Source organism: Terrapene carolina, unplaced genomic scaffold (genome assembly GCF_002925995.2).
Source record: "Terrapene carolina triunguis isolate 2854851 unplaced genomic scaffold, T_m_triunguis-2.0 Scaffold66, whole genome shotgun sequence".
Lineage (NCBI taxonomy): Eukaryota > Metazoa > Chordata > Testudines > Emydidae > Terrapene > Terrapene triunguis.
Window position 1 is genome coordinate 30,137,231 of NW_020664417.1, and position 24,981 is coordinate 30,162,211.

A 24,981-nucleotide genomic window follows, 5' to 3' on the forward strand; every position below is an offset into this window, starting at 1 on the left:
CAGAAAACCTGTTTTTTCCACTTCTGCTGGTGACTCGTACCTTGCTACAGCCTCTAAGAATGTATTTTTATATATATATGTATATGTATATGTATAAACAAACAAACACCTTACATAGTATCTGTACATACATTTCACAATGATATTAATGAGCGGTGTGACCCCAGCTTTCATTGAAGACCTCACATGTTGTTCTTTGGTGACCCACCACGTACATGCCAGAATCAGGAACTTCCTGTAACACCCTTGCCAGATGGCATAGCGGGGTTCTTGGGTTATAAGTAGCAAGGCAGTGGGGAAAGACTCTGGCAGTTCCTGCTTCTGGAACTTTTCACTGCAGTGAGGAAAGGCTCTGGCAGTGGGAAGGCAGCAGGGAAAGCTCACCTCCAGCAAACTGCTGGAGCTTTTCCCATTGCCTCCCTGCTTCCAGAGCCTTTCCTTGCAGCAGGAGGCAGCATGACACTACACTACTAAAAACAGCAGTGTTGTTGTGGGAAGCACTGCTTGGGGATGTACAGAGACATGCAAGGTACATAACCTGGGGATTCAGGCACAGGGCCATCCTTAGAGGGGTGCAGACCCCAGGACAACCCCCACTCCACCCCTTTCCCCAAGCCCCCACCCTGCCTCTTCCTGCCTCTGCTCCACCCCCGTCCGGCTTCCACCCCCTCTTCCGAGCAACACCAGGAGCCAGAGGGGCGGAGCAGAGCAGACTGCTGCTGCCGGCACCAGGCCCCCTGCTAGCCCGTCAGGCCACCCTGGACCCCGCGTCCCAAAGCTATGGACGGGACGGCTCTGTTCAAGCATGTCAGACACACTACTTGCCTGAGCAAATCTCCCCATCTACACTGCTAGTCATACCCATGTAAGCGGACTATGCAGTGTCTGTAGTGTAGCCACAATCTAAGAGACTTCCTTCCACATCTTCCAAGGTATTTTCCTCTGAAGCATCTGGTGCTGGTCACTGTCAGAAACAGGATACTGGATTAGATGGACCATGGGTCAGATCCAGTATGGCAATTCCTAAATTACTATGTTGTCAAAAAATTATAGCTGGTATTAAGACCCATTCTTGTTGAGTAGGTAAATTTCACAGGTGAATCTAAATTGGTGTTAAACATTTCTTCTAATCCCGGACTTTTCCATCCGTCATGTGCATTTATTATTAGTATTTATTATTTCTATTGTGGTAGCACTCAGACACTCAAATCAGAACCTGTGCCTCATTGTATTTGGCTCTGTAGAGCCATAGTCTTAAACTCCAACAACTCTCCCTTAGACAGTATTAGACACCCACTTGCTAATGTGAAACTACCATCATCCCCCTTAAGAGCAATTCTGTATTTGATTCATTTAGTCTAAAGCAGTCTAAGTTAATATAATTTGTATGTAAAGGAGCCAGAAGAGAGATGTCTAGCAAGAAATGCAGCTAATGGTAGAGTGCAAGAATGCATAGGTTAAAGTAGCCCATCAGCTACTTTAAAACAATGTTGCATCTTCCACTGGCTCCTCAGCACATAGCACCCCCTCCTTCCTTCCCCCATTCACGTAAACAGGTCTAAAGGTTAGACCAAAACATGACTTACAGACGATCCTGATAATTCATCTCCTGATTGGAGGGCCCATTGTGAATTATTGAGTAAGGCCCACATGTTTCTCGTCTGCACAAAAACTCATGCAGAGAGGAATAAAATTAGTATTTACTCCCTAGGCTACAGTGGAGCTGAGAAACTGATCATTTTTCCCTCCAATCTGTGGAACCTGTAGGTGTACTGAATATGCAGGGATAGCACCAGAAAGGGTGGCAGATCTCTGATCCATGTCCTAACCAAACATCCTTCCATGTAGCTTGGCAGAAGTCTCCACTGGTACTCCTTTGAATACCCACAATCAGCCAAGGCAACTGTGCATGGCAAGTAGCCAGACTGTCATTGGCAGCACTCCGAGCCGTGCAGAGAGGAACCACAGAACATCAAAGGGAGTTAATGCTGTCCCCCATGCAGAACCTCTCTTGGCAATTTTTCCTGCAGCTGGTTCTCAGCCTAGCAATGGGAGAGCCACACTGCTTAATTCTGCTCCTTTCCACTCCTGCACTTGCACACCTGACTGCTGCCACTGCCCACCTTTGCCACGGGGATGATTTGTGGAGGAGAAACACAGAATGGGAAATATCCCATGTTGCCAATTTGACCTCCAGGTGAGCCCACTGTGGCTTTTTCTCTGAAAACATGTTTCCCCTCCAGTGGATGGGAGCAGCGCATATAGGTTTAACTGAACAAATATAAACAAAACAAGGATATCATATCACAAAGTATGCCTTGTGCATTCATAACTGTAGTGTACTCTGAGTTTATGATACGAGAGTAAATGTATTGATGTATTTGGAAAATAAAATGCAAGGTCCTATTAACACGAGACCTTACTAAAGCACTCAGCTATCAAAAACTTTGGTGAAATGTGGGGAGAGGCTGCTATTTGTTTTATATGAATTATTAGCAAACTACATATTAGCAAAGTTATAGTGGGAAAGTAACCATGTCTGTCTTTTATGCACCTATCCCTCTCTCCTCCCCCCTACCCCATCTTCTACCCCTCAATTGGTACTTATTTACATGTCTTTCCCTTCTCTATTTTAAGAGTTCAGCTATTCTTCAACATGAAACATACTTAAAGAGAAAACAGTCAACATGAAATGATCTTACATAAAGAAAAAAAAGTCAAAGAGACTGTAATATAACAGGAGAAATAAGCCAAAACTATTCCAGCAGCAAATGTCAGTTATGTTTGGTTCAAAACATCATTGTTGTTGTTTAAAAAAAATAGTTTACAGTCTAATGGGCATGTAACACAATATAAGCTATTGTAACTAATTTATTTATTTTTGTCTAGTAAGCAAGTGTCACATTCTCTGTTGCATATTTGATCCGCAGGCAGAAAACAGGACAGGATCAGGAAACAAAGATCATAAAACTCCTCCAGTATGCACACTAACTACACCTTTTCCAGGGAAATGTGAACCATTGGCAAAAGGAAGCCAACTTGACCTCAGCAAAGAAAGCTGGGTGAATACTGGGGGGTTTGTTTGGCATTTTTTTAAGCCACAAATATTTGTTCACTTTAAAAAATAAAGTGTTTCAAATGTATACACTTTGTATTCACTGTGTGAATTTTACAATGAGTGATTTTACCAGTCGAGATTTTAATTTGAACAGCAATTTTAAGTGAATATTGTAGAATATTCTAGGAGGAACACATTTCAAATTCATAATTATGAGTTTTTGCCTCTTATACATGATTTTAGGAGCATGTTCATCCAATCAGGGGTCAAAAACCTGTGTGCCAATCAAAACAGCTCATTTTTAAAATTTCGAATATCAAAAATTTGCAGCAAATTACTAGTGGACAAACTTCAGTCCAAGAATTCATAGCAGAAAACATTTTAGTGAATAATTCTAAATAATAAAAATATTCAAGAAGATTGCAGTCTGTTTGTAGACAATTCACATACAGAAGGAGAAACAATGTGTCAGAAAAATTGTTCTATGTAGAGTTATATAAAGCCATTTACTCTGATGTTTACTGAAATAAAAAAAGTTAGTTTAGCACATCACACAACACACCACTAACACTCTAACAACATTTCTTAATCTACTATATATTTTTACAAAGAAATATCTAGGTAAACAAAACCTGTAATGCAAATAAAAACAGTACTTATGTTGTGAGAACAAGTAATAAAGGAGTTGCCATACTGGAGTCAAATTTTGTCAACCCAACCAAGCACTCCAAAGTTTCATTTTTTTATCCCAAAATGTTTGAAGGAAGGAAAAATTCTCTTTAATCCTTGGGGATTTAAAACTCTACTTGAGAATCCATTTGCTGGGTACTTAGAGTAAAATTTTCAAAAGTGACTTAGGGCTTGTCTACATTACCCGCTGGATCGATAGGCAGCGAGCGATCCAGCAGGGGGGGGGGTCAATCTATTGCATTTAGTCTAGACGCGATAAATTGACCACTGAGCACTCTCCCATCGACTCTGGTACTCCACCGGAGCGAGGGGCACAGGCGGAGTCGACGGGGGAGTGTCAGCAGTCGACTCACTGCAGTGAAGACACTGCAGTGAGTAGATCTAAGTACGTCGACTTCAGCAAGTTGTGTAACTTAGATCGATCCCCCCCGCCCCAGTGTAGACCAGACCTATGTGATTTAGGACTGGAGCCCAAGTGCCATTTTCAAAAGAGAGACAGACATTTAAGAGCTTAAGTCTCACTGAGAGTCCATGGGATTTAGGGTATGTCTACACTTCAAATGCTACAGCGGTGCCACTGCAGCACTTCAGTGTAGTCACTACTTATGCTGATTAGAGGGGTTCCCCCATCGGTTTAGATAATCCACCTCCCTGAGAGGCAGTAGCTAGGTTGATGGAAGAACTCTTCCATCAACCTAGGCTGTCTACACTGGGCATTAGGTCTGTATAGCTACGTCTCTCAGGGATGTGGATTTTTCACACCCCGGACAGACATAGCTAGACCAACGTAAGTGTCTAGTGTAGATCAGGCCTTAGACTCTTAAAAGCCACAATCACTGTGATTTAGATGCTTTGAAAAATGTATCCTTAGTTTTGTTAAGCTAGTTAAAAAAAAAAAAGGGGGGGGGGGAGTTTAACAGGAAGCCAGAACTTTACTTTGCTGTTCTCCAAGTTTTCAGTGGTGTTTCATCAATTGTTTCCTATCACATCTGCCCACACAGAATAGTACAAGAAATGTCAAAAGTCAAATATATATTTTGTAAAACCATAAGATTCATGGAATCTGGGACTCCAATAATAATAATAATAATAATGGAGATATCCCATCTCCTAGAACTGGAAGGGACCTTGAAAGGTCATCGAGTCCAGCCCCCTGCCTTCACTAGCAGGACCAAGTACTGATTTTGCCCCAGATCCCCAAGTGGCCCCCTCAAGGATTGAACTCACAACCCTGGGTTTAGCAGGCCAATGCTCAAACCACTGAGCTATCCCTCCCCCCCAATGGGAGCGGAGACATGAGTCTGAACTTGCCTATAATAAAGTAATTGAAATATAGTGCAAAATACTCTAGGCTATCTTAAGTTAAAAATGAGAAGCACTTTACAAAAGTAAAGGACTAAATCCCAGCAAACGTTTTGCTGTAAAATAATAGGGCCACATCCAGAGGTCATTACTGAGGATTCTGTAGGAGTTTTGCTTGACTATAACTGAGTGAGGACTTCAAAGTTCTCTTACAGATAAGGCCAGAAATGAAATGACTGTCTATCAATAAAAGATAACTTGATGTTTAGAAACACAAACAAAAATGGTATAATCAAAGTAAGAACCGAATCTTGAAACATTACAGAAATAGCCCCAAAATAGGTGCATATTAACGTGGCAAAAGTAGCCAGATTTCAACCCAAAAGGCCAGATTTTCCAGAATGCCTGAGTTACATTCATTGCACCTGACATAGAAAAGGCCAGCTTTTACACTTTGACCTCCCTGCTACCATCATTCTGTCCCAGCTGCTCCTCTGAAGCAGCTTAAAAGGAGATGAAGCATGGGCCAAGATCTAGGCCAACGTTGCAAGAACTTTCCATTGATGGACTGTATTACATCAGCCCATCTAATAAGTTAATATCGTCTCCATAACAAATTGCATTATTTCATCTCCTAACGACTTTCAGAGTTTTACTCTACACAACTACTTTTTATGTTGATGCTGGCAGAAGTTGATCCAAAGATGACCTACATTAATCTTTACAGGGCAGTTCAGGCTTTTGTTTCTTTGAGGTGAAGCAGAGTGTAGCTGACTTCTTAAAAGGAAATCTGTGGAAACATTATTCTCTCCTTGCTCATCTTAATGAGTCAAGTGTTTTTAAATGATCTCTGCTGCTTCACTTGTCGCTGGGCTCAGCCCATTTATCTCCTTGTCTGGAAGATTTTAGCTGCATTCTTGGCAGAAGAGATAAATCTGGTTTAAGGAACTTTCCTTTCCCTTTCTCCTGTGTGGTATATTTGAATCCTCTCGCTACAAAGATTTAAATATTTGTGTGTCTGTTACAGCATCATCCCCATTTCTATGTTCTCCTATCTCTCAAATCTTCAAATGATGCTCAAATTTAGAACTAAGTACTGAACAAAAGCATTGCACCTGGAGTTCTTTAAGTTATATGGTCTAGGCTAAACAAATTCCCTCTGTAATATTCTCTAGCTCCATTATGGCTAATGTTGTTAAAGTGTGCCCAGCTCCCAAACCTTTGCAGGCCAGACTATAATTAATAGTTTGCAACATCAGCCAAGCATTTCACTTCCACAAATAGTGAAGCACATCTTGTTGTTGGCTTTTATTCCTAACTGGCCTTCCCTGCCATCCAGATCAACTGCCAAGTGTTATTCACCAAGCACAGCAAGGACATGTGCAGAGGGGGCATCCAACAATCTACTACTGACCTTTTAAAAACAAATGATAAAATATTAAAAATACAAATCAAGAAATCCTCTTCCATTTTACTGAGGCTAAGAAACTATAAAATCTAAAAATTAGGAGTAAATACCATTAATACTCATCACTTATACCATATCCTTCCTCCCTCCTTAGAGGAGCTCAAAACATTAGTTGATTCATCAAAACAACTGCCCACTCACCACTTGCTGTACAGTTCTTTGTAACCATCCTTTCCCACCTACTGCTGCTACCTTTCCACTGGTACCTCTTCACACTTTCCGCAGCTGAACTTGTGCACGAGATCGCGGATGCCTCACCTCTAATTCCTGGGGCAGTCTCTGAAATTCCCATACGTATAAGGCTAATGGAGACACAGAGGGTGGCCTATCAGTGCACATAAGTTCATCAGCATTGAGTTAACAGCAAAGTGTGTCAACATATTGACAAGGGAATGCGATGTCAATACTTCCCCCCGTCCAAAAAAAATAACTAAACAAACTTTAACATTCAAGAGATATGTGCTCTCCCCCCACTTATGGAGACATTTTGTTATAATCAAATCCTCTAAACACCACAGAAGTTTATCTTTCTTTAGTGGAGCTTGTCCCTTATTTCACCTTCAGCAAGTCATAGTGTTCTCTCATTTTAACAAGGCATGAAATTATGCTTGAGAAGTAAATTATCCTCAGGAACACCAGCGACAGATGTTGCATTTCTTAGTGTCATCAGTTTAGATATATCAATTTATATTCCCCATTATATCCGTTATTAAAAAAAATCTACATAATAAGTAATGAAGCAATAGATGAAAGACCTTTGCAATCATTCTTTTTTTTCTTGGTCTACAAGACAGCTTTGTACTAGCTTATGATCAGGAAGATGCTTACTGTATGCAAAGAGGGCAAAATTAAAACTAGTCTCCCCTTGAATACATTTACAAAATCCAACATTGTGTCATCTTAAAGTTTAATTCTATATCTAATTTTAACAAGACATGAAGACATAGAAATTGGATGCAAGATGCCAACCTCATCTCTACTGAACCAACAAAACCTTCCATCTAGAGCTGTGCAAAATATTTGTCAATTTTAAATAGAATAAATCTGTGCTTTTTGATCTGCATAAAATGCAAAAACACTCATTTCCCCCCAATCTCTCTATATCAGTTAAAATTTCAGTTCTGTTTCTTAGAGTACATTTGTGAATTTTTGGCTGGGTTGATTAGTTTTCATCCCATGCTGAGTTTGAATTTTCGGTGAGTGGTTTATGACCGACTCTGAATGACCATGAATAATCACTGGCCCAGGGAAAGAGCAAGAATGACTATTACCTGGTGGTTTGCGCTTTTACCCAGTAGGTGAAAGACCTAAGTTCAAATCCCTTCGCCAATTACTATTTATTTACTGATTGATTAAAAGTGAAACAGCTTCAGATTGAGCATGACCCTCACCAGATTATCCATAGCCTAGTGCCTCATTCAGTAGGCACCTTCTACCTTCTGCAACAAATGAAGCAGGGGTCCTACAGACAACAACAGCCTCCTTTGTGACACAATATATGGAGATATACCTATCTCATAGAACTTGAAGGGATCCTGAAAGGTCATCAAGTCCAGCCCCCTGCCTTCACTAGCAGGACCAAGTACTGATTTTGCCCCAGATCCTTAAGTGGCCCCCTCAAGGATTGAACTCACAACCCTGGGTTTAGCAGGCCAATGCTCAAACCACTGAGCTATCCCTCGCCCCTGCTCCATCCCTGGAACAAATCCATTCTTTGCACTGAAAGAGACGGAGCTGACAAAAAAACACTATGAGCTCATGTAATTAAAGACTGTATACATACAAGGGGGAAGAATGTACAGGGAACCTCAGGTCGGTCATATTTTAAGTTTTGAGTGCTTGAAATTGCAACCTTAATAATGTTATTTTAATGTAGTTTTGTGTCTCCATAATTTCCTAAATTTTTTTAAAAAAGCAAACAAAAAAATGTCATCACCTTTACATCATATTGACACAGACACAGGCTCTGGCCGCTGGGGGCTCTCTGGCCGCCGGGGAAAGCGGAGAGCCCCAGCCAGGCTCTCCGCCCTGCTCCCGGCGCTCTGGCCACCGGGGGCTCTCCGCCCTCCCCTGGGCGCTCTGGCCGCCGGGGGGAAAGCGGAGAGCCCCGGCCGGGCTTGCCGCCCTCCCCTGCCGCAATCGGGGGGGGGCAGCCGCTGGCTTTTTTGCCTAGGGCGGCAAAAAAGCCAGAGCCGGCCCTGACCAGGAGATGCGCACTCCCCACCCCCCATGCCTGTCCTGGTCTAGCTGCCTGGCTGGTACTCTCAGTCTCTCTGTGCTGCGGGGGTGCAGGGGATGTTTTTGGAGATGCCTCTGGCTGAGCACCCTACCCCCCACCATGCAGACAGCCATCCCACCAGCAGCCAGGTGCTGGCTCTCACAGCCACCTGGGGCTGGGGGGCTTCCAGTCCCCCCCCCCCAGCCACCCTCACCACAAGAAAGACCCCCTTTGAAATACACTTACCAGCTGCTGCTACTGGCTGCCTTTAGTTGGGTGAGAGGTTAGGAGCTGCTGCTGCAGAGCCAGAGAAAGCACGCCTGCCACAGTGCCACAAGAAGCAGGTAGGAGAAGGAGGTGGGGTCTCTCAGCTCAGCCCCTGCCCTGCTCCAGGAGCAGTTCCCCTCGCTGATTGGCTGGTGGACAAAAACCAGCTAAACAGGGAGCAGGTTTTCATAGGAACAGCAAAAGGCACATATATGAAAAATTTTAACTCCCAACTTGAAGCTGGAGCTTCTCAAAAGAAAAGGTCTTCTGGTGGGTTTTTATTTATTATTATTAATTATTTTTTTTTAGAAGATGCTAAAAAAGATTTTTCCTTATTCTCAAACAGCTGAACTGTTTTGGGTGAAGATTTCCAAGAAAATTCAGCCTGAAGCAAAACACTCAGCATGTAAAATTTCAACCCAAATGCTTATAACTTTGCTTAATTTTAACCACTGCATGCAGTACTGCCATTCCCATCTGAAACAATAGCTTGCTGTGTCTTCTGAGAATTCCATACCCTGAATATGGTACTTGGCAATACATCTGTGGTCTACACAAAGCAAACACCCTTGAACCACAATTCTTTTGTTAAATTCTAAAATATCTGTACCAAAAACATCAAAGGGACCCTGTAAAAAGCAACAGAGTGTCCTGTGGCACTTTTAAGACTAACAGATGTATTGGAACATAAGCTTTCATGGGTGAATGCCCACTTCGTCGGATGCATGTAATGGAAATTTCCAGGGGCAGGTATAAATATGCTGGCAAGAATCAGTCGGAGATAACGAGGTTAGTTCAATCAGGGAGGGTGAGGTCCTCTGTAGCAGTTGAAGTGTGAACACCAAGGGAGGAGAAACTGCTTCTGTAGTTGGCTAGCCATTCACAGTCTTTGTTTAATACTGATCTGATGGTGTCAAATTTGCAAATGAACTGAAGCTCAGCAGTTTCTCTTTGGAGTCTGGTCCTGAAGGTTTTTTTCTGTAAAATAGCTACCTTTACATCTGCTATTGTGTGGCCAGGGAGGTTGAAGACAGGAGATCTACACTACACACTTCACCTCTCTACAAAGGAAAAAGGACCGTAAGCTGTCTAAACTCCTACCTGCCACATGGGGCCACAACAGCGGTACCCCTAACTCACCCAGCAATATCGTCAATTTATCCAGCTACACACTTAACCCAGCAGAAGAGTCTGTCCTATCTCGGGGACTCTCTTTTTGCCCCAGCATCCCCACGAACATGATACAGTTCTGTGGTGATCTGGAAGCCTACTTTCACCGCCTCCGACTCAAAGAATACTTTCAAGATAACACTGAACAGTGCACTGATACACAGATACCCTCCCACCAACAACACAGGAAGAACAACTCCACATGGACTCCTCCTGAGGGTCAAAATGACAGTCTGGACCTATACATAGAATGCTTCCGCCGACGTGCACAGGCAGAAAAATTGTGGAAAAATAACATCGCCTGCCTCATAACCTAAGACGTGCAGAACGCAATGCCATCCACAGCCTCAAACAACCCTGACATTATAATCAAAGAGGATGATAAAGGAGGTGCTGTTGTCATCATGAACAGGTCTGACTACCAGACGGAGGCTGCCAGACAACTCTCCAACACCAAATTCTACAGGCCACTTTCCTCAGATCCCACTGAGGAATACACTAAGAAACTGCACCATCTACTCAGGACACTCCCTACACTAACACAGGAACAATTCAACATACCCTTGGAGCCCCGACCGGGGTTATTCTATCTACTACCCAAGATCCACAAACCTGGAAATCCTGGACGCCCCATCATCTCTGGAATTGGCACTCTCACTGAAGGACTATCCGGATATGTAGACTCTCTGCTCAGACCCTATGCCACCAGCACTCCCATCTATCTCCGTGACACCACTGATTTCCTGAGAAAACTACAATGCATTGGTGATCTCCCAGAAAACACCATCCTAGCCACCATGGATCTGGAGGCTCTCTACACAAACATCCCACACACAGATGGAATACAAGCTGTCAGGAATAGTATCCCTGATGATGACGACAGCACAACTTGTTGCTGAGCTCTGTGACTTTATCCTCACGCACAACTATTTCAAATTTGGTGACAATATATACCTCCAGACCAGTGGCACCGCCATGGGCACCCGCATGGCCCCACAATATGCCAACATTTTTATGGCTGACCATGGAACAACGCTTCCTCAGCTCTCGTCCACTCATGCCCCTCCTCTACCTATGCTACATTGACGACATCTTCATCATCTGGACCCATGGGAAGGAGACTCGAAGAATTCCACCACGATTTCAACAGCTTCCACCCCACCATCAACCTCAGCCTGGACCAATCTACACGGGAGGTTCACTTCCTAGACACCACAGTACAAATAAGTGATGGCCACGTTAACACCACCCTATACCGAAAACCCACCGACCGCTATGCCTACCTTCATGCCTCCAGCTTCCACCCCGGACACACCACACGATCCATCGTCTACAGCCAAACACTGAGGTACAACCGCATCTGCTCCAACCCCTCAGACATGTAGGAGAACACTTCAACCTCCCTGGCCACACAATAGCAGATGTAAAGGTAGCCATCTTACAGCAAAAAAACCTTCAGGGCCAGACTCCAAAGAGAAACTGCTGAGCTTCAGTTCATTTGCAAATTTGACACCATCCGATCAGGATTAAACAAAGACTGTGAATGGCTAGCCAACTACAGAAGCAGTTTCTCCTCCCTTGGTGTTCACACTTCAACTGCTAGCAGAGGACCTCACCCTCCCTGATTGAACTAGCCTTGTTATCTCCAGACTGATTCTTGCCAGCATATTTATACCTGCCCCTGGAAATTTCCATTACATGCATCCAACGAAGTGGGCATTCACCCACGAAAGCTTATGCTCCAATACATCTGTTAGTCTTAAAGGTGTCACAGGACTCTCTGTTGCTTTTTACAGATCCAGACTAATACGGCTACCCCTCTGATAAAGGGACCCTGGAAAATCTAACTTGACACATGGACTGGTGTCATGATAGGTAAAACTTTACCTCTGAAAGACCTTTCAATGAATCAGACTTTTCCTTTATTTTTTATAGGAGAGAGTCCATTCTTTGTCAAATATTTGTTGCATGACAAAATAGTTTTGTATGCATGTTCCCAACATACTGCATATTATATGTTAATAGTCCTTTAGTGAAGCTGTTAAAAGGTAACTTGTAAAAGGCACATGACAGAAATGGAAGACAACAGACATTAGCTAAGAGCGGGCGAAAAATCCAGCAAAGAATTCTGTTCGCTTGTTAATTCTCCCATGAACGCTAATGGAAGTTATGTGCATAAATCCCCCATGCATGAAAAGTATAATAAACCCCAAAACAGCATAATGAACCAGTCATCAGCTTGCTCTAAAATGCACAACTACTTGGTAAAATTATTCAGTTTGGATAATAAAGCCAATGACAAGCAGTTTGGTCAATATTGATTAGAGCGTTTAGGACACTATCAAATAAGATATGTGCTGTAACAACACAACTAAGTGCTGAACCTCAGAAAATATATGCACAACTTCATCAGCACTATCATTGAACTATTCCAGTCTAAAAAAAGTCCACACACAAAGTGGAAATCTAACCTCATCTTAAACTAAGATTAAACGAATTATCTCCATGCAACTTTCTGGACACAGAGGCGTTTACTTCCCCCATTTCAACTGACAAACTATTTAGCTATCTTTCAAAGCTCTAGATTGTGAAGTTAGGCACAGTCCTGAGCAAGAGATGGTGCATACACTGAATCTGCCTTTCAGGAGCACCAAAGGGCAAAGAAATACCTCTAAGTCACAATACCTCCCCTGCTTCTGAGCAGATAGTAAGTTACTGCTAGTATAGTTTCTACACAGCAAGAGTGAAGAAAAAGCTGGGAGGATCTACGGTAATATAGTCCAGCAGTAAATTACTACCATCCTGACATGGCTCAGCTACTCTAGCACATAAGAAAATGGGGTGGAGACAAACCCCTGTTCATTCATTGCCCACCTACTCCAGGGAAGGATCAAACTGCATATAAGCAAAATTACTCACTTAAGTGCCTCGACGCAAGGACTAGGTGGCTCACACAGGACCATAATACTGAGAAGGGTTCTTACTCCCTTATGCAGGCACACAGTCCTAACCAGAATTTAGTCCTAAAGGAGGCTGCACTGTTTCTTCTCTGTGGGTTGGATGCTTGTCGGGTCTGGGATGCATCTATAGAACCTTACCATTCTTCTCTCAACTTTACTGTTCAGGTATGATGATTAATATGGGGGGGGGCAGTTATTATAAAATGAATGGTCCAGATTTGAGACCGCATCTGACCTGTGCTCTGTGAGGTGTGTGTGTTGGGAAAGAGGCAAAGGTGGATTTAAGAAACCCCTTTGCAATCTCTAGCCAGGTGTTTGTGAGGCCACTTCCTGATGTAAAAGAAAGAAGCCTCAAGGCTTATCTTTCTTATAGCTTGTGCCAATGTCCCTCAAGAGCCATTCCTCTACCTGGTGAGGTTGGTTGGTGTGACTTCCTGGCCATGTCCTCATTCCCAACCAACGGGACAGGAGGAGGAGGAGGAGGATGTAGGAGTCAATACTGGGACTCTCCTCAGAGGATTCCCCATTGGGCTGAATCTACCGGGCTTCCAGCTGTTTTCTGCTACCAGAATGGCATACCAAACTTCCATAGCCTGAGATACAAGGGGGAAATCCTACAAATCTCAGGATACTTGAAAAAGGACAGTGGCAGTAGCATAGATATCCACTCTCTCTCTCTCTCTCTCTCTCTCTCTCTCAGGAATGGGGTTCAGGTTGCTAGTTGGTACTCTACAGAGCATAAGAATGTTAGGATGAGCAATTTATTGGGAAGGTGGGGGACTGCAGTTGTTGATATGATATGATGCTTCCTGCTCCAAGACCTGAACCTTTAATGTCACTAGACGTGCTCCCCAATCTATTGTGGAGATATCAATAACTGCCTTTCTGATCAGTGGAGGATGGGCCAACAGAACACCCTGGCAAACAGTGTTCTGTTCTGCCTACCACCGTAGTGAGTCCAGTATTTCAGAAAGCACTCAACAAGCCTGTTCAAAGACAAGCAACTTGTCATTCATACATGAAGTTGGTTTAAGGTGCAACTGTATGCTGAACCACATACGGGCATGCAGCCATATGGCCCAGTAACTTCAGGCATACATGGGCCATGATATTGGGGTTCAGAAAAATGTGACTAATCATCTAGAATAGTTTGTGCGGGAGAAAGGCCCTTGAATTTGTAGAGTCTAGCTGGGGCCCCAGGAACTCTAATTTTTTTTTTTAAGTTGAATTCAGTTTCAACACTGCTTTATTTAAAATCAACTCATCAATCGAAGAGGTCCAGTGTGAAAATGAACATGACTGAGGACTTGTTCATCACATCTGCCTCTTACTAGCCAATCATCTATGTATGGGAAGACATTAATTCCCCCTCTCCACCGTCACGCACTTGGTATAGAAGTGTGGAGCTGATGACAGGCCAAAAGGGAGAACTGTGTACTTATAAAGTTGTCCAGTTATGAAGAATCTCAGGAACTTCTGAGCCTGTGAAGGCCACCACCTGGATACAGGCATCCTGGAGACTGAGAACCACAAACCAGTCACTGTGATTCAATGCAGGAAGAATAGTAAGCCATGGTAACTATGCAGAATTTTATATACTTGATGAGACTGTGGAGATAAAAGATAGGTATTCTCTCTCCCTTGGGCTCGGGGATCAGGAAGTACTGGGAGTAGAATCCCTTTCTACTGATGATGAGGAACCTCCTCTGTAGCTCCCAAAGCACATATATCCTGGACCTGCTGAAGAAGCAGTGACTTGTGAGAGGGATACCTGAAAAGGGATGGAGTAGAGGAGGCAGAGGGGGAAAAATTGAGAGAGATTGAAAGGCATAACCCAATCCCATAGTGCTTAAGTCCCATTTGTCCAATGATATGGCTTCCCAAGCATTGCAAGAACGAGACAACCTGTCCCTGAATTCAGGAAACAGAGTTGAAACATTCACAACTGGTATGTTGCTCTCAATACAGAAGTCAAATAGGCTGCCAGCCCAAAGGTGGAGGACCACAAGCTGGTTGGATAAAGGTAGATTGATATGGTCTTCTGTTCAACTCCTTTCCCGAGTAGCCTTGGTGCCTTGACTAGTAAGGTGCCTGTGTGAAATACCACTGAGGGCACTGTTGCTGCTGCTGACCTGCAAAACAACCCCTCTTTGTGGCAGGGTTATAAATCCCAAAAGAACAAAGAGTTGTTCATGAGCCCTTAAACCAGTGGCTCTCAAACTTTTGTATTGGTGACCCCTTTCACACAGCAAGCCTCTGAGTGTGACACCCCACCCTCCTGCCCCTTATAAATAAACAAAAACTTTAAAAATATTTAACACTATTATAAATGCTGGAGGCGAAGCAGGGTTTGGGGATGGGGGCTGACAGCTTGTGACCGCCCACATAATAACCTCATGAACCCCTGAGGGGTCACAATCCCCAGTTTGAGAACCCCTGCCTTAAACAAAGGTGAAGTCATCTCTTTGTCAGAGAACAAATACTGATCATCAATGGGTAAGTCTTCTTACACTGGATCTCTGGAGCTATGCTGGAGTTCTGCCATCACAAAGCCTCTCATTGTACAGGCAGATGCCTTAATTCTAGTAGCTGCATCCACTAGGTCTAATGCAGATTGCAAAACTGTCTTGGCAAGCACACTACCTTCTGCAATGAATGCCTTGAACTCCTTCCTAGAGGATCCAGGTAGCTTGTCTGTGAATTTTGCTATCGACTCCCAATTCACAAAATCATATTTGAACAGCAGCGCCTGCTGAGTTGCAATGGATATTTGCAAGGAGGAAGTTGACTTTTCTCCCCATGAGATCCAGACTCTTTGTCCTGGTGCGTGGATTTGTATCTCCCTTATCATGACCTCTCATTAACTGCTTTTACAACAGAGTTGGGGCAGGATGTGAGTAAAGGCACTCAAACCCCTGAATAGGAACGTAATAATGCTTGTCTGTACGTTTTGCTGTAGGCATCAATGAAACTGAGGTACTCCGCAAAGTCTTAGCAGGTTCTAACAGTGCTTCATTGATAGGGAAAGCTACCTTCAGGGCCAAAGACTGAAGAATATCTACCAGTTTGTGCATATTTTCTTGTTCAACATGAAGACCCAAGGCTGAAGCCATTTATCTTAGAAGCTCCTGATGCTCCTTAAAATCTTGAGGCACTGGGGAGGAAGACTCTAGTATCATGGAGTCATCCAGTGAGGCAGACGACGACAGAAGTGGAACCACTGGAATCACCTACTGCAATACAAGTTCCTTTATAAGTGGCTCTGTCTGAACCTGCCCTGAGGAAGAAGCCTCTGTGTTAGTCTGTAACATAGGCAGCTGTGCAGGTGGTATCAAAGGTTGGTCAGGCAACCTCACCCATAGGTTCCATGGAGGCCATTGAAATATAGGATTGGTGGCCAATTGACACTAGGCCAAGAGGTCCTCTCTCTACTATGGGAACAGTGCCAATCCCAGTACTGATCGTGGTCCATAGGGAGGTCTTGACCATCCCCTAGAACAGCATCTGGATGGCAAGGGAGAGGGGGAGGATGTCCCTGAGCTCAATCTTGATGAACCCCCCCAAAGCCATCAGAAAGCAACTGGGGAGCCACCCCAGGTGGAGCAAACAAATGTTAGCCTCATCTAAAACCCAAAATGGCCACTGCATTAGCAACAAGGTCAGTAGAGAGGTTAGCACCCTAAAGACTTCCATTCGGTAGCAACACCAAGGATGGCACCAGCACCAAGGTCAGTACTGATCCTGAAGATGAGATCTGTACTGCAGTCCATGTCAGTACTGAAGATAGCAACTCTGCTGATGGTACCAATCAGAAGGCAAACCTCAAAATGTCCACTCTGATTTAGGCAGTGCCAAAGACAGTGCTAACAACTGGAACACATTTGCAATCACTCCAGGTGGCGCCATCCATAAGGACGAGGATCTGGCAGTTGAGTGCTCCTGAATTATTGTGGAATCAGGAACAGAGAGGCAAAGCAACCCTGACATTACCTAGTGTGCTAATGGCATGGAAATATTTGTTGCCGATGTCATTGGTACTGGACTCAACAGTTAGAGTTCTCACCAAGGGTTTGATACTAAAATGCTTGTTTACTCACATTAGCAATCCACATGAGTATGACTATTGATTGCATGGGGATTACACTTTTGCTGGGGACTTTTGATTTTAAATGGGACTGCTTCTTTCACAGCAGTGGATTGCAGAATCAGATACCAGGTTTTTAAGTGTGTGCTCTGAAAGGATTAGTAATGGGCAACAACATTTAGGACTGCGGTACACAGCTTTGTAATAGTCCAAAATATTGGCAAAGAACAGGTATTTGTCAATACCTGTCCTTTGCCAATATTTTGGACTATTTACAATCAGGCTTCATATCCGGTCACAGCACAGCCCTGCCTGCATTGGGGTGGATGTTCTCCTTTTGGCCTTAGAAAGAAAACATCCTCCACACTATTAGCTCCATAATCATCCTTCAGCACCATCTATGTTGGTGATGGTGCTGAAGGATGACTTGAATATAAGATGTAGCTGGAATAAACAGAGCAGCACTTCTCTGGATCCACATGTTTCTCTGAGAAAGTCAGTGGGCAATTGCTACTCCTCACCACGACCCGTCATGTGTTAAGTTCTCAAGGTTCAACACTTCAGCAGCGCTCTCAAAAACACACACACACACCACTGACTTCAATGTATACTGTAACCAACAACAAGCTGTCAAAAAAATTAAAATCCACAGGAAATTTTTCACAGCAACACAAGAGACACTTTGCTATTTTGAAGGTTCCTAGTTTTCTGTGGATATCAAGCCAGCCAGTGGTCTTCCATTACCAATTCAGGACTTGCATAGGCTAGAAGACAATGGTGATTGGAGAATTAGTGAAACTATGACATCCAATCAAGAGAACAAAAGCTGAGTAACTAACAAGGGAAGGGCTTTTAATCAAACTATTCACAACTCTGATTTTCCTTTGCATCTGTTAACATCTATTTAACTACATTTTTTCTCCATCATGACATTTAAACATCTTCTGAGTCTTCAAACAAGGAAAGAAATCTCACAGTACGCATGCTCCAAACCAATAGACCTCAAGTGATATACCGGATACTTCTAAGGGCTTGTGTACACTCCCACTTTTATCAGTATAACTTACATCACTCGGGTGTGAAAAAACACACCCAAGCAACATAAAGTACACAGACTGAAGTGCTGGTATGGACAGCCCTATGGTGATGGGAGAGCTTCTCCACTGACATAACTACCGTCATTCATGGTAGTAGTTTTATTATGTTGATAGGAGAGTTCTCTCCTGTCGGCATAGAGCGGCTACACGAGCAATCTTACAGCGGCACAGCTGCATCGGTACAGCTGGGCTCCTGTAAGCTCGCTAGTGTAGACATGGCCTAAGGATAAAAAACAAACCCTTAATCGACAGCCCTAATTTTAGTTGCTTGTTTTTAATAGCAGTTAACTCATACGATTAACTCAAAAAAATAAATTGCTATTAACAACAGTTTTAATTGCACTGTTAAACAATAGAATACCAATTTAAATTTATTAAATATTTGGATGTTTTTCTATATTTTCATATATATATATATATATATATATATATATATATATATATGGAGAGAGAGAGAGAGAGAGAGAGAGAGAGAGAGTTCTGTGTTGTAATTGAAATCTGTGTATATTATTTTTATTACAAATATTTGCACTGTAAAAATTAAAAATGAGACCGTATTTTTCAATTCACCTCATAAAAGTACTGTAGCGCAACCTCTTTGTCGTTAAAGTGCAACTTACAAATGTAGATTTTTGTGTTCTATAACTGCACTCAGAACAAAACAATGCACACTTTGTATTCTCTGTTGCAACTGAAATCAATATATTTGAAAATTTAAAAAAAAAATCCAAAAATATTTAAATAAATGGTATTCTATTATTGTTTAACTGCAATTAATCACACAATTAATCTCGAATAATTTTTTTAATTGCTTGACAGCCCTAACTAAAACCCTATCTAGCAATAAAGGACTTGACAATATGGGGTCCCACTATCTGACTTTTTCTTCGAACCCTTTCTGCTCACCCTCAAACATGGTCACACCATTTAAAAATTAGACCAAGACTAATTTCCAGTACTCCAGACATTGCAACTGCCGGGTATTTGTTGTCTAATATGCCATAAATATGACATTTTGCACAATATGGGTTCCATGTGTTTTGCCTCATGTCATATAGATTTTTCTGATGGCATCCCTTTGTCTAGTCTAGTCAACTCGGCATTTTTATTATTTCCAACAATATTTTTTCCGTAATTTGTTGCCCTCAGAGAAGTGCAATTATAATATAACAGATGGTAGGTGAGTTGGAATAGGCAAGCTGATTCTAACTTCAACCCTATTTCTTTTTTTAGCCTAGTAGTATGTTGTTGGAGCTCTACCTATCCCATTTGCATTAAGTAAGTAAATTCACCAAGCAATATTAAAAACTTGACATATTTAAATATCAAGCAGTGGTCATAAGGCAAATACCCTCCCCTTCTCCTCTTCCCAATTAGTTGTGAAAGCCTGCATGAAGTGTCCTGGGACAACCTGTAAGTTCCTAACCACAATTTTGGCACAACCGAAAAGGAGATGGCATTAGATGGAGGCAAAGTTTTACACTTAATCTTGGGTGACAAGGAACAAGTCTTTGGGCATTTAGTCAGTGCTATGTGAATATTAATACAGTGCAGACATGACAAACAATTTGTGTGGCTTACTATGAAGTTTCACTGCATACAGAACTGAGGTTTCAAAATCTAAAAAAAGTTGATAATGAAATTTCTATCAATTTGTGTTTCTGTGCCAGGAGTGTGGAAATACCATGAAAACTGTCTCTGGGATCATTTCAGCACTGCCTAGATAAAACCAGGAAGTGCTACCAGAAAAAATATAAAAACACAACAAAGCATAAACAAATTTCTTTGAACCTCCATAAAGATTTGATTTGGGGAATTGACCAGCCTTTGCAAGTTCAGGATAGAGGTTTTATTTTTATCTAAGTCATCAGTTTGTCCAATAAATTACAGATACCAGGTACAGTGGTATTTTCTATTTGAAAGTATTTAGTACCGGGAATACCTCAGAGCCTGCAGTAACCCTAATTATTTTAAAACGGTAAATGCTAACATTGTCATGGAAACCATCGTATGTTAAGAAATCCATTTGTCTAGCTAGTAAGTCAGCAGTTTAAAACTTAATGCTATATTGAAGGGGAAGTATGATATAAATGGAGACACCAGGAAAGTCTCAATATATTAAAGATATTTACACGATTGTTGTAGGCTAGTAAGTAGATAATGTTTACTGGACAGCTACCTTTTGATAATGTATAAATAATAGAGAGACAGTTTATTATTTCCCTCCAAGATATGATTTTATGCATATTTGATTATAAAAGATCTGGGCAAATCAGGAGATTGCTAACAGGATATGGAGCCTTTCATCTCTACATTTTAGGTTTGTTTTGTAGTTAAAGCACTGAACTGAGACTAAGACAATCTAGGTTCAATTGCCAGCTGTCCCACAGACCATGTGACCCTGGGCAAACCAATCTATCTATAAAATAGGGCTACTAATCCTTCCTTCACGGAAGCATTATCAGGACAAAATTCATATCGGTGAAGTGCTTCCTACCAATGTTTGTTTTGTGGTCTATATGAAATCAGTTGGTTTCACTCCAATTCAAAGAAAGTCACCACAAATATCATTACTGGTAGTCCAACCTCTTCAATGCTGTGGGCTGGATGCTAGCTTTGGAGCACCTCAGGGTCACATACAAAAGTACACTTCCAAATTCTAGGATCAGATTTTTATTAAAGTTAGGATTCAGCCATATAAAAAAAACCCACATTAAAAGCACATAAGGCCTTATGCTTGTCCACTACTTTCACTGAACAAGTAACCATCTTCCAACTTACTTTGGAATGCTCTATTCTTCTCTGCATCAACCTCTCTTCTTACCAGAAGCCATTACAGTTACTTCCTCCCTTGCACTTGAGGGAAACCACTCCATCCTCTCCCTCAGACTGAGTGCTACAGGAGACTGGGATCTGTGTATGGGGATTGAAGGAAGAACGGAGTTCAGGGCTGGTTAGGGCTGTTCCCTGTTGATAAGGATTACCCTACCCTGATAGCTGAGAGATGGTTCTGCAGATTGACAATGATCACCAGCTACCTTCACACTGTGCTGCTGTAGCAAAACGTTGTGCTGCATATGCCGGAGGAAGACCATCTCTACAAAATGGCCTCTTCCATGGTGCATGCATGGAGAATGCTACAAATGGTGTCCTCACATACACCATACGTACAAGGTCATGTTAGGCGGAAGACATTTTTTTCTCCACATTTGGATTGGGCAGCATTTCACTCACTGCAATGCTCTGTTCCAGGCAACTGCTGCTGGGGGAGCGGAGGACTCAAGGGCCAGATGGAATCATTCTGCAGGCCAGATTCAGCCAGTTGTACCACTGACAATATTTTTATTGGCTGCCACAGGAGAGAGGCAGTCACTCCAAAAGAGAACTAAGGCACACTGGAAGCGGCATTGCTAGTCTCTATTACAAAACCTTTTGGTGCATTAATAAGTTTGGAAAATAAAGTCTGGTGTTTATCACCTTTTGCAAGCACTAAATTCTTTTTCTAAATATAAGATTATTTCACTGTATAATGAGTAACTACAGTTTAGCACGTCCTGAGACGTACAAAACTGGTGGACAAAATGCACTGTCAGCATAGAGCCTTAATAGAGAAGAACAAAACTGGTCACCACCCACTACAACTCAGCAATATAGGAATAGTAAAAGTGTGGAGAAAACAATTTATTGGTGTTTCCTTTACATACAGTAAAAATACAGATGTTCCTAAGGTAAATAAACCCTCTACTTGTGAGAATACATTTTCCTATTAAATTATGACAAAGAGGAACTTACAAATAAAGCAATCTCTTAGCAAATTGTTGCTAGGCAGAACTGTGTCTGTCCCTTCAAGATCCTTCCTGGGTACATTTCCTGAAAACAACAGAAATCAATTAATAACTAAACAACTGTATGATAACAAAAAACATGCACACCTGCAACTCACACAGTTTCTGTGAATTGTCCTTCAAAGCATGTTAAGGTTGATGATGCCTTTAGAGTATTGGCCTATGTTGGGGATGGTGCAGATCATCAATGCCCATGAAGGTCTGGGAGTCATGGAGCATGCATAAATAAGCACTGAACATTCTACAGCTTGAAGGGATAGAAACATCTCTCTGGTTGATCTTTTTGGTGTGGTTTGCAGCACTATCCAAAGAGCCATCCTTGAACTCATGGGAGCATGAGACCTGAACCATTATTGTCCCTATGTTGATGATATTGATGGGGAAAGGCTCTTTGTAACCACCACCCCACCCACACACTCATTCAGAGGCTGGCTGCAGTCTGAGGAAAAGTAAGTTGAAAGCAATAAAAAAAAGGCTAATGACAATAGTAATAGCATCACTAGTGTAGAAGAGCAAGTTACTTAACAATTGCCTTAATACACTGGATATTTGAGCTAATATTCATCAACCTTTGTGCTGTATGCAACAACAATGGAAATGTTCCACTTTATTATCAGATGAGTACCACATATGAAAAAGATACTCAGAATCACACGAACTCCACTTACGGTGTATCTAAAGCTGGAACTCAAATATTCTGAAATATCAAATGCCCGATCAATGATCTGACTACAACAAAGCAACTATATATTTAATGTGTTAGACAACAAACCATGTGCTGTATTTTTATTATGCCTTGTACATCCTGTTGTCTCGTATATTGCATCAGTTAAAACTGTATGCCTACACAGGGACAAAAATAGAGACTTGAAACAAAAGAACATTAAAACAAGTCTAAATATATGTAGCTATATACAAAAATGGTATTTGGCGTCTCAGAAAACCTATTTTCACATGAAAAGCAGCATATATGTGTGTGCGCGCACACACACGTGTATATATACATACACACACACACACTCCCCATTAAATAAATATTAATTATACTAGTAATCAAGACTGTAGAAAAGTCCATTTTTAAATTGAGGAAAATCTGTGAATTTTCTTTTTTGTGTTCTGTGAAATCGGTCCATGCTCAAGAGAAGATAAAAGTGAAAGGAGGTTAAATTAACCTGAAATCACCTTTCTTTGTGTGTTTAGAAAATTGTATCAATCCATCTCATTGTAATTTGGATAGTCTAAGTGGTATGTAAGACATACAGGAGTTCAGGTATGAAAGACAAATTTATAGATTCACAGGGTAAAATCCCAATCCTGTCAAATAGGTTTTGCCAAGAACTTCAATGAGGCCACGGCTTCACCTATAGGTTTAAAGGCCAGAAGAGACCATTTTGACCATCTAACCTGACTATCACCCAGTTATTCTTACATCAAGCTTACCTTTAGATGATCCTATTCTTGGTACTTACATTAAAAAGGTAGAAAATAGGTGTATAAATTTTTGGCACTTTTGTTAGACCCATAAATAATGTTTCTATAAATACATATTCCTTCATTGTGGAAATGTATAAGATTTCAAATGTTTATGTTTGCTTAAATATGTTAAATTTCCTTGAAAACTATCCTTCATTCTGGAAATAAACTTGTTGCTCATGGGCCCATATATTAAAATCAATCAATCAATCTTCAGTATGCTGTTATTAGAAGGAATCAGGGTAGATCCCCAGCTGGTGTAAATTGGCATAGCTCCATGGACATCAGTGGAGTTACGTCAGTTTAAATTAACTGAAGATCTGGGCTACCATACAGAAGATATTCCTTGGAATAGGCCCATGGAAAATGTTTATATAGTAATTTTTGAATATCTTAATGAGAAGAGAGGCATGGAGACAGACCCAACAAAAGACACAATATAAAGAAATCTTTTAGATTAAAAACTATTCTTTCACCAGTAGAATTTACACATCTTCAAAAAGGGATCAATTTCTGAAAAGAATTGACATGTTTACACTTAAGTATTCAAATTTTTCACAAACATACGACTACAAAAACACAATGTTAATGTTCCAAATATTTATTTCCCAAAGGAGAAAGTAGAACATTAAAACCTTCTGCAGCCATTACCTCCAGAGATCCCAACCACTGAATGTAGTGTATTCAACATACAAACACACACACACACACACACACACACACACACACACACACACACACACAATGCAGAAAAAGAGTTGGTTAAGTTTCTACAGAAGTAGTCTTAGGGGATAACTAATTTTCAAAATGATTGGGTTTTTTGCTCAATAAAATGTATTTGTAATGCCACAGAAGAGCTTTTAGCAACAGAGAATGAGTTAAACAAAAAGGATTTTCCATTCGTTTCAATAGATGTATAAATCTGCAGCCTTAAGAGCTACAGGAAAGATAGTTTACAGATAGAGTAATCAGGGACACTTATTTTCCCACGTAAACTGAAGAAAAAAAATAGGATGAACTCTGAAGATCACTGACGTTTTGAGAATCAAATAATTAGTTGGCTATTTCCTCTTCCTGGCCAGCAAAATACAGTAGTTTTACCTCAAATTATTAAATTAAAAATATTATGAAAATTACTGAAGTTAAAAGCAAAGAACTTTATAGCAAAGTGTCACCATTCAAAATTAATCTACTGACATCTCCATCCAAAATGTGCACAGTACTATTCATTGAATTTTGTTGCATTGCTCAGCGATCATGTTTTCCTGTTCTTTCACAGAAAATTACATAACTCTTGTTCAATACCTGTATCTTTTTTATTTAGCCTCAGTCCATCTGCTCTGCAAATG